Source organism: Ptiloglossa arizonensis, chromosome 3, assembly GCF_051014685.1.
Source record: "Ptiloglossa arizonensis isolate GNS036 chromosome 3, iyPtiAriz1_principal, whole genome shotgun sequence".
NCBI lineage: Eukaryota > Metazoa > Arthropoda > Insecta > Hymenoptera > Colletidae > Ptiloglossa > Ptiloglossa arizonensis.
Window position 1 is genome coordinate 10,712,124 of NC_135050.1, and position 13,188 is coordinate 10,725,311.

At 40.1% G+C, this 13,188-nt stretch overlaps 1 protein-coding gene across 3 annotated transcripts in view; it reads left to right on the plus strand.

The window, feature by feature from the left end:
* Positions 1–434: 434 nt before the first annotated feature.
* The window catches only part of LOC143144374 (popeye domain-containing protein 1-like), a 144,759-nt gene continuing 132,005 nt past the window's right edge, over positions 435–13,188 (plus strand). Inside the window, exons 1-2 of one of the 3 annotated variants that reach the window (XM_076306705.1) lie at positions 435–521; positions 3,255–3,589. The gene's annotated coding sequence lies outside the window, so the exon portion shown is untranslated. Of the gene's footprint in view, positions 522–791; positions 889–2,988; positions 3,590–13,188 lie in introns of those variants that run through there. The other 2 variants (XM_076306706.1, XR_012991408.1) reach the window with 2 other exon arrangements.

Sequence of the window (13,188 nt, forward strand, 5' to 3'; positions counted from 1 at the left end):
AGTGACCATGGCGCCCCTTCTCGCATGTAAACAGTGCTTCACGCTCGACGCACGCCTCGAGAGCAGCGTTCCTCCTGGTGACGCTACCGTCGTCGTTAACCGCAGCAGCAGCAGCAGCAGCAGCAGCAACAGCAGCAGCCGCCGTTGCTTCCGTCGTTCTCGTCGGTACCCCCGTGACCGATGAACACTCGTCGAGGTACCAACGCCGAGAGGATCGCGGACGTCCCGAGGCACGACGGTATGGACGGAAGAGACGAGTCATGATTCTCGTCCTGCTGCGCTGCCGTTGTCCTCGTCCTCGTCCTCGTCCTCGTCGTCGCCGTTATCGGCGTCGTCGTCGTCGCCGCGCGAAACCGTGCTGCTCCGAACGTGTGTTGTTTGTTGTCCGTCGTCGTACCATCGTCGAACGTGTATGCGCGTGCAAGACGTTGAATCGAGCCCTCGAGCGACGCTCAAACGTGATTGATGCGTGACGCATCCCAACTGCTACCTAACAAGTGGTAACCGAGCGTGAGATACGAGTACGTTCACGTTTCGTGATGATAACTGTTCGCGGTTTTTGCGTTTCCAGCACCTTCGTGTTCTTTTCTCTTTTCATTTTTTTCTTCTTCTTCTTGTTCTTGTTCTTCTCTTGTTTCGTCGTTCCGTTCTTTCGTTTATTTTCTTTTCCATCGCGTCGTGGTTCTCCGATCGCGAGAACACACACGCTACTCGGTCGAAAGGTGAACCGCGGATAACGCGAAAACTCTCGCCGCGTACGAGAAACGTTCACGTTTTCGACCAACGGTCACGTTTTCCACGCGTCGCGGATTCATCGTCGTTTCTTTCGTTCCGCGTGGAACGTTTTCGCCGATCGAAGCGTGGCGATACGTATACCTGGGTATCTCGGTGTGTATTTTTGGACATCGTTGCTGAATTGCAATTGATTACCACGGACAGGTGAAGTTGATCGTTGAAATTGGGCCGCGGTGGTGTTTTTATTTCGCCGCGGTAGGTTACGCCGAACATATCGGAGAGGTTAGCCGCCGATTATGCTTGTGTAGTTCCATCGATTTTCGTGGGGATGTTTGTGTGCACGAGGAACGAGCTTTTTCAAATTGAATCGAGTGGACGTTTAACGTTTTGTGACAGGGGACGTTGCAGCAACGATGCAGTATATCATGATTAACGAAAACGAACGCAAACTTTACGACGAAATTGTCTTCTGTTACCAATCCGTGGGCTAACTTTTGCCATTTCGTGGTGACGAATTTCGTGTTACCTGACCTTCGATTTCGGTAGCTATAATGGACACCGTTTTTTTCCTTGTCGAGATTTTCAACGAGTGTCGCGGTACGTCCAGCGTTTCGTTCGCACGAAATTTCTGAAAACACGAACTACGTTCTTCGGAGTTTCTCTCGAGGTTCGTCGCGTTCGTCGCGCGAACTTCGAAAACTCGATACACCCCGAAAATATCAACCTTTTCCCAAACGTTTCCACGAACACAAGCCCCGGAACCACCGTGTACGCGTTGTTGCGAGACTTGACTCGGTAGAATCGAACGGACAGGTGGCTCTGTAAAAATGTTTCAAAGACTTCCCCTTCAAACGACCTGTCGTCCCTCGTTTCGTTCGCTGTTCGAGAAATGTTCACCTCGCTCGATGTAACTTGTACGTGTCTTCCAATTTCGAATCAATTCGGTTACGAATGATTCGTCGATCTCGTCCAAGTCGCGACAACATTATCGCGCTATTTGTAGCAACCTTCTTCGAATATCGACGATATCAGCCTATGGAAACCGTGTTAGGTTCGTTGACATCGATATCTGGGATCGTACACTTTCGTTAATCGAGAAATGAAAATTAAGGACTTGGCCGGGGAAGGAAGTGTCCTCGTTTCTGTTCCTTGAATATAATTTCGCGTTGAAAGGATCCTAGCAGAGGGGAATGGTAATTTTTTAAGAAATAGTTTCAGCAAAGAATCTCTTACTACCTGTTGTCTTTCCAAACGTCTCAATTGTCGTGGAATTGGGGCAGTTATGTTCCGCGAGTCTAATTTTTGTATTTGATCACGAGCTTCGCGCCACATGTTTATCTTGCTCGCGACAAATTAACAACAATTGACGCTATTTTCACCAAATACTGTTCTCACCGTGTACAGAGTCGTCGGTAGTGGTTTTTCATTCCCAGAATAAAATGTCGCGAACTGTTTTCATTAGTGACGATTTGTATTAAACTCGTTTGGATTTTAGGGACACGTGCGTTTCTATTTGTGTAGTTTTGCCACGTTATTGAGAAACGATAGTGGGTCGAGACAGATCGGAATATACGGGTTAGATCTTGCGTATATCGATCTTTTTTTTTTTTTTTTATTCAAATTTGAAACAACAAGGTTCGTAAACAAAGTAATCCGTGAAGCGTGGTACGAGAAGCCGATTCAACGCCTAAAAATTTATCGAGATCATAAAATATTATTCTCGTACGGAATCTCGCTTTCGAGAAATAGAACTTTGTTGCAAAATCCGTCGAATGGAAAATTATTCCAGCAAATGTAGCCTACCACGAGTCAGATGTTCGCGTTATTTTTAGTTATATTTGTCACCGAGAGCGAAAGCTTTTACTTTAATGAAATGAAGAAGTGTCCCGCGGGCTGTCGACCAAAAACGGTTTTTCGTACAAACGTATCACGAATTTCTCTGTTAAAACATCCAGGCATGCATAATTACACTAAGAGAATCTAAGAGAATATGTTAAACGAGAATACACTCGGCGATTCGTCGTTTTCGCGAATGTTTACGATCCTCGGGTCAAATTGTTCGATACTGTTTGCGTCGATGTCCAAAAAGATCCCTGACAACGTTTCGATTTTAATCGACAAGTTTCCCGTAGAAATCGATACGCTCTCACGGAAAGAATTTCGAAGCTCTCGGATCATGATCTTCGAGATCGTAGGATTCGACTTGCGGCACGATACAGAAACTCGAAGAGTAATTATACCAAACAGGATGAATGCAAATGCAATCGCAGCGTTTTCGATGAAAGAATATCAAGTCAAAGTTCGCGTTACGCGCCATCGAGCCCGAGGAAATTAAACTCGTGGAAATCGGATATTAATTTTCCAATCGTTGAAGCTTGAAAGAAAAAAAGAAAGAAATAATAAAAAGAAAGTTGTAAAGGAAAGTAGCGAGCGTTTAATATCGGATATCGATTTCTGTTACACCGCGAGGAGAAATAGGAGAGATGTAATTGATCATTATCTATCATGTGATGTTTCAGACGAATCTGCGGCCTGTTCGAGTTACGAAACGACACGCGAAGTGCAGTGACTCGCACATTGACGAAGCAACGCGAGTTACGCGAGTGTTCGCACGCTAACAATCGATTACGAGGCTCGATCGAACGTCGTGACTTCTGTATAATCGTTCGGTGAAGAGTTCGCTAGTGAAGCAAGTCAATTGCAATGGTGTTGCACGAAGTGATGACCTTCTACGTTGCCGTATTGAGAAGAAGCTCAACAACTTTGTGCTGCACCCCGCTCTTGACGAATACGCACAGAAGACTGAGGTGTATTATTCCGCACTCCAAACAACATATCGCTTATCCACCATAAGGTAAGAGACTTGCTTCAATTCGTGCACGGTACAGCTTTGCATATCGGTAGAAAAAAAAAACAAACGAACAGACGTCCTGAAATTATAATAGTAATTTCTTCAATATTTTTTCAAAGAAATTTTTCCCGACGAGTACTCGGAATTTTTTATAATTTACCCTCATTTCGATCGTGAAAATGTTTCAGATCGATTGCTTTAACACATATATTTTTTACACCTGGAATTTACCTTTGAATTTATGTAGAGTGCCCACCTGCGTTTTAATTTTTAGAAATTCTAAATTTAGTAGTACGAAAGCATTGACCTAATATACTTTCACGGTCAAACTGAAGTAAATTATGAAAAAACTTTCGGTACCCTCGAGGGAAATTTTTGTGTAAAATCAACAAGACGGTAACTGCGTTGATGAATAACCTCAAAATGGATATAGCTTGTTATAAATTATTTAGGTTTAAGGACGGCCATAACTCTGAGCATTCGTTAACAAAGATCGTGTTGTTGGATTTTTTATAACGAAGTGAGATTTTTAAGTCGAAAAGCTAAATATTTCTAAAACTATCTTGATATCCGTGTATTTAAAAATAATACTAGATTTTTTATTTATTTCTATTTAATATTTTTGTTCATTAAAAGTAGATCCAAATATTTTATATAAAACGTATAATACAATGAGGGTACAAATGTGTAAGAGACGAGGGACAGCTAAAGCGCCGTTATTAAAACCTAACCTCAATTTCCTTCTGTTGAGGTAAACCTAAAAGATGACTGTAACAAAGCTTCGATATAAGGTGATACAAAAAGAACATAAACGGTTTAGATGTACTAAACTGGTCAAAGTATCACTTACTACATTAATATCTATTAATTTATCCATTGTACGTCCATCCATTTTTATTTTTTTCAATCAATTTGCCCTCAAAGATTTCATTTTCAATGTATAGCTACCTCGTCTCTTTTAACAACCATTTCAACCAATACTGCCATATTAGTTTAACTATGCAAATACCATCTTTTGTCATATTTCCACAATCATTCCGTAGAATCATTTCATCCATTCGTAAAATGGTTTCTATAATATCAATTTATGCCGTTCGATTCGGTCAAGTGGGTTTATAAATAATTTCGCACGAATAATTTTTGATCCCGAAGGCGAGAAAAATTCGTAACTAAATTCTTTCTTAAACTGAAATTTCAATAACCGAATAATTCGTTTCGTGAGTATTTAGAACATAAAATTCAATTAATCGATTGCAGGATGATTTTAGCCTAAAAAGAAATCTGTGCTCGGTACCTGAGCGTCAGATTTACAACAGAAGTAATAAATATTACCAATTAGTAATATCGCGACAATATTAATGGAACAAACATTTCTGTTAAAACCGTAGCAACACATTCGATACAATCGAATGTATTCAGAAACTAAAGCTCTGTTCGGTTCTTTATGGACACGAATACAAACTTTCAGAATGAAATACGGTTATATCGATTACGCGAAGTAGCACACAATTGCTGTGCAGAATCGTTCGCGTCCAGTGTCCTCGATCAAAGGACCGCCGAGCGCGATCTGTCCGAAAACGAGTGTCACAGTCACTTTCGGCACCCAGAAAGGACGCGTCCCTTTTTCCTTTGATACGTGTCACTCAATTTGTACCGCCAGCGAATATGTTCGTCGTTGTACTTATAAAGGGATCTTCCACTCTCGACGTAAAAAATGAATCACTATTCTTTCGTCGTACTTTCCGAAAGTTTTAGACGCTAGAAATAAATTTGTGAATTATCACATCGAAATTTGAAAAATCGAGAAAGTCACGGGAATTGGGGAATAATCACGTGACGTTGAATGATTCGGTTTACTTTTTGTCATCTTGATTTGCGTTTAACAAGAACCGCAGCTTTTTGGTTCATATATTTTTTTGATGAATTAATATTTCCTTACAAAAATATACGATTTCTTGAAATACGTATACGAATAAATGTACGAAGCTTGTAAAAGCTATTACCTCGTGCTCGAGAACAAAATTCTAATGTAAATATACTAGAAGTATATATTGAATATTTCTGGTGGAATTTTTATTAAAAAGAATGTATAAGCTGTGGAAACTACAAGCGTCTTCGTACCAAGCCATCCGAATTTTTTAATGACACGACGAATTGAACTTGTCTGATCCTAAGGGTTGGAATTCAATGAAAATAAAATTCCTAGAAATTAAACGAACACCGCTGATATTGCAGGTAGAAAGTCAAAAAGAAAAAAATCGATTCGCCAGCTACAAGCTTTTGGAAGAAAAGAAGGTATAGTTTGCGGAAAAAATGAACAGTTTTCAAAGTTTCCATAAAAAATTACCGACGAAAGGAATTCGTGGCTACGATAATACAGACGATCGATACAAAAGGAAAAGGTAATTGAAATTTTCAGTGAATCGGATGAGCAGTTTCCGAGGAAATGATATTACAAATTGGAAAGAACCAGTCGCGAGAAAATCGCGACGGTTTACATTTTAAGAATTTACTCTCTGATACGCTCCGCGAGAAACGTTCTGTTTCATCTTCGTTTCTACTTCGAATTTCGCTGCAATTTGAGAAAAACGACGAAAAAAAGAAAAAAGAAAAAAATGAAAGAAATCCAACCTTTTCAAAATCGGAACGACCCTTAATCTTTTCCAGGAAACGCGCAACGGTACGTTTACATCGGTTTCGTAGGACCGAACCCGTTGACCGCGTGTAATTGTGCCCTTTTCGAGTTTGAGAAAAGTCAGGGTCGCGAGAAACGAGCAGAGGCATTAAAAAAAATTAATTGCGACATGCGATCTTAGTGTATTACCATTTACCTGTTGCACGCCTTCGTGACGACATGTAAAAAGACGTGCCGGCCGAGTTTCGCGAGCGACGCGACGCTCGACGTCCCTTTTTCCGTCTTGTTTTCTTTCCCGCGGATGATTGGCGTCGATCGACCCGATCCTGGCCGACAACCTACCACCAGGAAGATCAGACACGGCAAGTGGACACGCCTGAAGGTAGTCCTGTAGGTCGGAGCAATCGAACGATATTTGTTAATCGTTGCAACGCCCATTACGGGGCACACAACGCAGTTTGCTCGGTTAACATCGTTTGCGCGGAAGTAATGTTTGCTTTCGTCAGCGACCCTCGCTCGAAGCGAGATTATAGGCCGCAAGGGCAAACTTTTATTTTTATCGCCTCGCGGCAGATCGTAATCCGCGTAATGAGAATTTTCCGGGTTTCGTAACCCTTTCGCGTAAACGTTCAAGTGCCGCGACATTTATTTTTCCTCGATTCTCCGCGACTCGGACAAACGGAAACTATTTCAACGAGACGGATGACCAGAAATTGAACGTCGCCGAAGGTGTGAATCCGATAAACTAACCCGAAGTCCGATTCCGCGTTCGGTCTGCCCCTATATTTAGACTGGAATAAAATCAATGAAGAAAAGGCTTGTTCGCGCGCGTGTACCGTGCAGACGTTACAAAATTTTGCGTCATTGTTGAGAGAAGCATTCTCTTTCGCTGCATAATACGCTTCTCGATTTCTCTCTCTCTCTCTCGAGAGAGAGACTTTCTAAGACTGTGATCCTTAGACTTTGAAACTATAGACAATCGTGGTAGAGTTTCCTTCAAGTTCGATTTCGGATCAAATTTCATATTTTTTCTATTCGTTTCGCGTACTTTTGTCACTTTATCCCTCGCCTGTTTTCGTAATTGTTTATTCGGGAATAAGTGTCGTCCGACCGTATGGAAATGAAATTTTTAAAGGACAGTCTACGAAGCGGAGATGCACACGGTTCGTAATAAGAATTTTACTCGAAGTTGAATTTACATATCGGAGGTGTACAATCGTACGAAGTTATAAACTAAATCGTGTGTTTAAATTCCGAGCTGGAACACGGTTTGCATTTTTTCTATGGACGAACGATTCTTAGAAGCGAGTTTCACCGCCGATGTTAGGAAAAACTCTTTTGGACGAAACACAGTGGAACCGCCATTATTCGAATTAATTGGGAAATATGACGGTTCGGATGACGGCGTTTTCGATGAATAGGACACTCGTGCTTCTGACGCTTCAAGTGAAATAATGCAAATGTCGATAACAGGAATGGAACAACAATGCGTGTAAAGAAAAATGTATTGAATACGCATAAACACGTATTTAATATGGATAAGGGAACGATTGGCCGGGGAATTTGTGAATCAACTTTATCCAATATAATTAGAGGAATTACAACCCTTCGCGTGTCACACCGAGCACATTTTCTCATACCCCGATTGTTACGTATATTTTTGTCAATCGTGTTTAATTCTAGCAACCGTAGATTTCCCGATATAGTATGTTCGTGTTAATTGTACCGCCTTGTCACTTTCAAAGGTTAAAATTACCTCGTATTTTAATTTTACAAGGTAATTAATGCACTGAAACGTTTTCGCTTTGACATTATTATTGTATTTAAAAGTGTAGATTATAAATTTCATATTACGTTGATACAGTTACAATTTAGATCCTCGTGGAAGAATATTTTAGCGATCGAATGCACGTCGTGAGATCGTGATTTTAAACATTTGATTTCTATCGTACTTTATTTTTATGAAAATTAGAATTTTCTTCCATGGTGTACTCTTACTCGAAAGTATTTTTTAACAGTGATAATTTTACAAAGTATTCCTTTAACCGCGATAATTCGACAAAAATTTCAGTGCAATTATTGTAAAATGTAGAAAGTATTCTATTTACGTACGTAGGGGGTACTTTTTTTAACGAACGACGATACAATGTTGCACGATAAATGTTGGCCAGAATTGTCGTGGATAAATAACGGTCGATTGAAATACTTTCAGAATGTTGCAGTAACGTTAAATTCGTTCACGGTAATTCGGTCTAAATGCTATCGTTTCTATTCTCGCGTTTAGTATGCAACAATAAGTAGCTGTTCCTACGTTTTGGTCCCGTGTATGTTCACACGCTACATTTTCAGTCACATAATATTACTGGAGATCTAGGGCCATTAATGGTTTCTCACATGTACGCAACATATTGCATAATACAATTACCATCGAATAATTACTGCACGTGGCATTTGCATATACGCGGGCGCCGCGCGGTTATTTTCGTTATTGTTCGCGGAATGTAATGTCGTTTCTAAACAATCTGTTTCGAGGAGAATTGCGCGTTTCCGCTGCCACATTTCGTTTGACGGAACGTGATTAGCAGCTTGTAACTACTATCGAGAATTTCAATCGTTACTTCGCCACGTTCACCGTGCTCCTTAATTGTTTTCTCTGTAAGCGAAGTAAATTACTTTCCCTCGTGGAACCAGACCTTCGAGTGGAAAAAAAGTGGATCTTGAGTAAACAGATATGATTGCAAGAGTATTGAAGTAAAAATTTCCCTGTCAATAAAATTTATCGTTAGGTTTTATAATCGAGATTAGCTATCGCAACAAAGTTTGCATTTGTAGTTGCACATTACATACACGTACGCAATTTGGTTATATTTTATCTTTATGTATATACAAACATGTACAACACGTACGATTACGAGAATATTGAAGTAAAATTATCGTTAGGTTTTATAATCGAGATTAGGTTTCAGCAACAATTTCTGTATTTGTAGTTACACATTACATACACGTACACATTTTCGTTATACTCTATCCTTACATATATATGTATGCATACGCAAACACGTACTTCCAAATATTCGTAACAAATACGTAATAATAACAATTTAATATCAGCCCGCTATAATGTGCCCCCGAAATCGATACAAACGCACCTAGCCCTGTACACTGATGAATATGGTAAGAGCATCGCCTAGTTAAATAATTATGTCGCCAGAAGCTTCGACGTGCCACACCGTGCGAACTGATTAACGTCACGGGCTCGAATAACACTTCCATTATTCGTCACATTGAAAAGCAGTTCGGGAAAAAGTTATACGACTTCGAGGGAGAAACTTGTTGCGTGAAGTGGAATCTCCATTTCATGGATCCATTAGTCCACTTTTTCAAATTGCACCCTTACGTTTCGCGCGTAAAATACATCATCGTGGCCCGTAGCGTACGGAATTAATAGAATGTATATCCCGATTAACCAGAATTCGGAATGTCTTGGACACTCGTGGCGAACCGAACATCTTCAAACACCGTAGTAGTAGGGGGATGTAGGGGGGTATCTTAGATCGATGTTCACGATAGAGGAGAATTACATTGCAGAACGTGGTAAACAGCAAAGCACCCTTGTGTCCAATGACGTTGTCCGTTCGGACAATTCACGAAATTAGACCTTCTCATCCTATTTCTTTCGCAGCCTTTGATTAACTACCAAAGTTGCCGTTGTGTTCGCGAAGTTCGAAAGCTCGTAAACGTGGATCTCGTGCAATGGCTGAATAATCCGTATTGTTCGTGCTTTGTCGAGAGAGTTTGGATATTCTTCCCGGACTGTGAGAGTTGTTCCTCGTTTGAGAGCGATTGTTCCGCCTGTTACGCTCGAGAGTGATCCTTCCGGTTTCTAGTATCGTTCTGAGTTTAAATTTAATGGGTTCTTTCGTTCGAACACGAGGACGAGATCTTTGAATAAAAATTGTCCGAAATATATGGAACTCGTGTTTTGAATTTTACGATATCGTGACAGGACCGAGGAAACACAGTACCATCCAATCGTGTGTATTGTACAGAGTGATTCTAAAGTACTATATGTGTACATATTTCAGAGAGCGAATTTTACACACCAAGATGAGCAAAAATTTCCTGAGAAATTTTGAACGTCTAATATATGTATCTTAGTTTTCGAAAAAAGTTTTCAAAGTTTCACGAATAGTTTCAAATACATTTTACATCCTTTCTTGCACATCGTGTATAGTTGGGAACTGGAAAGATGACTTCTGGATTAAGGAGAATGTAGTACTATGTTGTACAGGTATCTGAACAGTGTCGAGTAATTTTTATTTAATCACGGGTTTTTAAGGGTCGATTGAAACGTTTCACTCGATACGATTCTAAATTTCTTCAACAGATCAACTTCTCAGCTCCACACAGTACATTGTGGGCGTTCGTTGAATACACGACGTATTTTAAACAGTTCCAAACTAAAAATGTTTAAGAACGATACGGGCACTTCGAACATTTTCTTTAACTAAGGTTTAGAACATTTTTTATTTATCTTAGTGTGTAAATTCGTCTATTTTTCAATTACCCTGCATGTAGTATATTACGAGGACGCGATGGGTTGGAAAAGACCCGAGGAATTTAAGATTAAATCGAGTGGAATGCTTAATCTAGACGTTCCCTGAATTATGCATCATAGATCCTGTGATATTCTTTATTCTTCTCGCACCGGGTATCGTTACAAGATACAATGGTAACTACCGTCATTGCTGGACTTGGTCGAAGTGAAGCGAGTACTAATTTGTAACAAAATTCTCGATAAAGGGAAAATCATGTGACTGGAAATCAGCTTTGTAAGAGACTTCAGTTAGCGACAGATGTTTCGGCCGCGTTTACGACTGAACCGTAAGCGCGCGGAAGACGCTTATTTCGACAGTAAAGCAAATTAAGCGCAGAGACGTGGAACAGCAGTCAGCAAGATAAGATTGCTTGAGTTTTCACCTGTTAAATTTCTCTGGCCCCTGGAGTCAGAAATCTCAAACGCTTTCTGGAAAATTACGAATTCTTGTAATAGGATCAACGTTAGACAGATCTGATTCACCTCGACGAACTCGAGAAGAGGAGTACGAAACGATGCGCAACGAACGATAAGGTTAGTCGAACTTATTCGTGAAACAAAAGCGTTGCTTGATAATGTTAAATAAGAGGCTAACTCTGACAATTGCGCCGCGTGCTTCAAAGAGGTGCAATTCAAAACGGTTCAACCGTAGAGATACAATCGCGATAAGTTTCGTTGTTTAACGATCCAATTTCGAAATTACGAAAGACGGCAGTGATCGAAAGAAATCACGATTACAAATCCAAGATGGCAGAATTTCTCCCTTGGAAATCTTTTTCTGAACAGTAACAGAATTCCTCGGTGAAAACTTTAGTAACCCCTCTTCTGTAACCGGACGAGATTGAAGCTAGGTTCGAAGTACAATCGATCGTTATCCATCGATGACTGTTAAATATAATCTCGCCAAGTGTTATTCATTCGTTCGACCGTATACGACGAAAATGTTTCGTTTCGTCGTAGGTTCCACCGGTGGCCCTCCGGTTAAGCTTATCCGACGAAACGAATTAAAATGGAGAAAAACCTTCGTTTCGAATTCGATTGTTAAAATTCCCACGAGGGCACACGGAATGGAACCGTCAACGCGGATCTAGATTTTTAAACAGAAAGGTTCCCGTATTGGCGTTACGTCGTCACTTCGCCACGCCATTGCTAAAAGTAGAACCACGCTTTCTCGCGTTACACGCATCCGTGACGATCAATCAGACGTTTTTCTCGAAGCCCTACGAACCTTCCGCAACGTCTACAGTTTCATACACGATCGTCGTCGAGTACTCTCGCAACCACGCTATAGAGTCGACAATTATTTTCACAACTTCGCGCTTATTTCTCGTTAACTTCCCCTTTGTCGAGGGACTGGACGTATAGCCTTTACAACGGATTCCGTGAACCGGATATTTAGAACGGAAAACGCGAAAGGCATAAAGAAGTACCGAGAATATTTAACGAAACGTGTCAAGTGTTAAACCATTTCAATATGGTCGCTGATATAATGGGGCACATACCTTTGTCACCGTCGAAGAAAAAGGACTTTCTTCAAGAATTCATTCGAGAACAATTATTCGATGAATTGGTTTAATTTTTTTTTTTTTTTTCTTTTTAGAAACGGCATTCATTGCAGACGTTTTGATAAATTGGTCGGAATTGTATAGAAGCAACTACAGCCAACAAAATCAATTTCGTCTATAGGTGCAGTGCAAACATAAATGCATTGTCTGCATGATTCAGGTCTCCACGGTTGTCCGATGTGAAAATGAATAGATCTGTATTAAATCTCATTTCATTGACTGCGACGTGTGGGGGTTGCGAAAAATGTTGATAAACTGACAAAATTACACCATTTTAGAGGAAAATGGAACATTTTGCGTAAAAATTTTCTCTTCTATTAACGAATAAAAAGCTGAAAAATGGAAAATCGAAAAAGTGACTCGAGCTGTGAAAAATAATTTTATCAGTTATGTGTATACCAAATTTCATGGGAAAATATTGAAAACTGACATAGTTACCGCATAGAGTTTCTAAAAGTGTATTTCAGGAAGTACGCTTTTAAAGTTTGTCCCGACGCATCAATATTTGCATATAGTCTATCACCGAATGTATAATACTTTTGTAATTAACACGATTTTTTCAACGGGACTGCTGTTATTTTATTTTTAAGGGGTTTACTACGAAACCGGGGTAACCTTTCCAATTACAATTTTAACTGTACCTTCGTCAATTTTCGAAAGTTTTTCCTAAATAAAACTTCCGTCGATAAATCTTTTCACGGAACGTTCTTCGAATTCCACATAATTAAATAAGTAACTGAAAAAAACAATCGACTTTCTTTTAACTCGTGAAAGTATGTACTTTCTCGTACAATTTTGTTCCGGT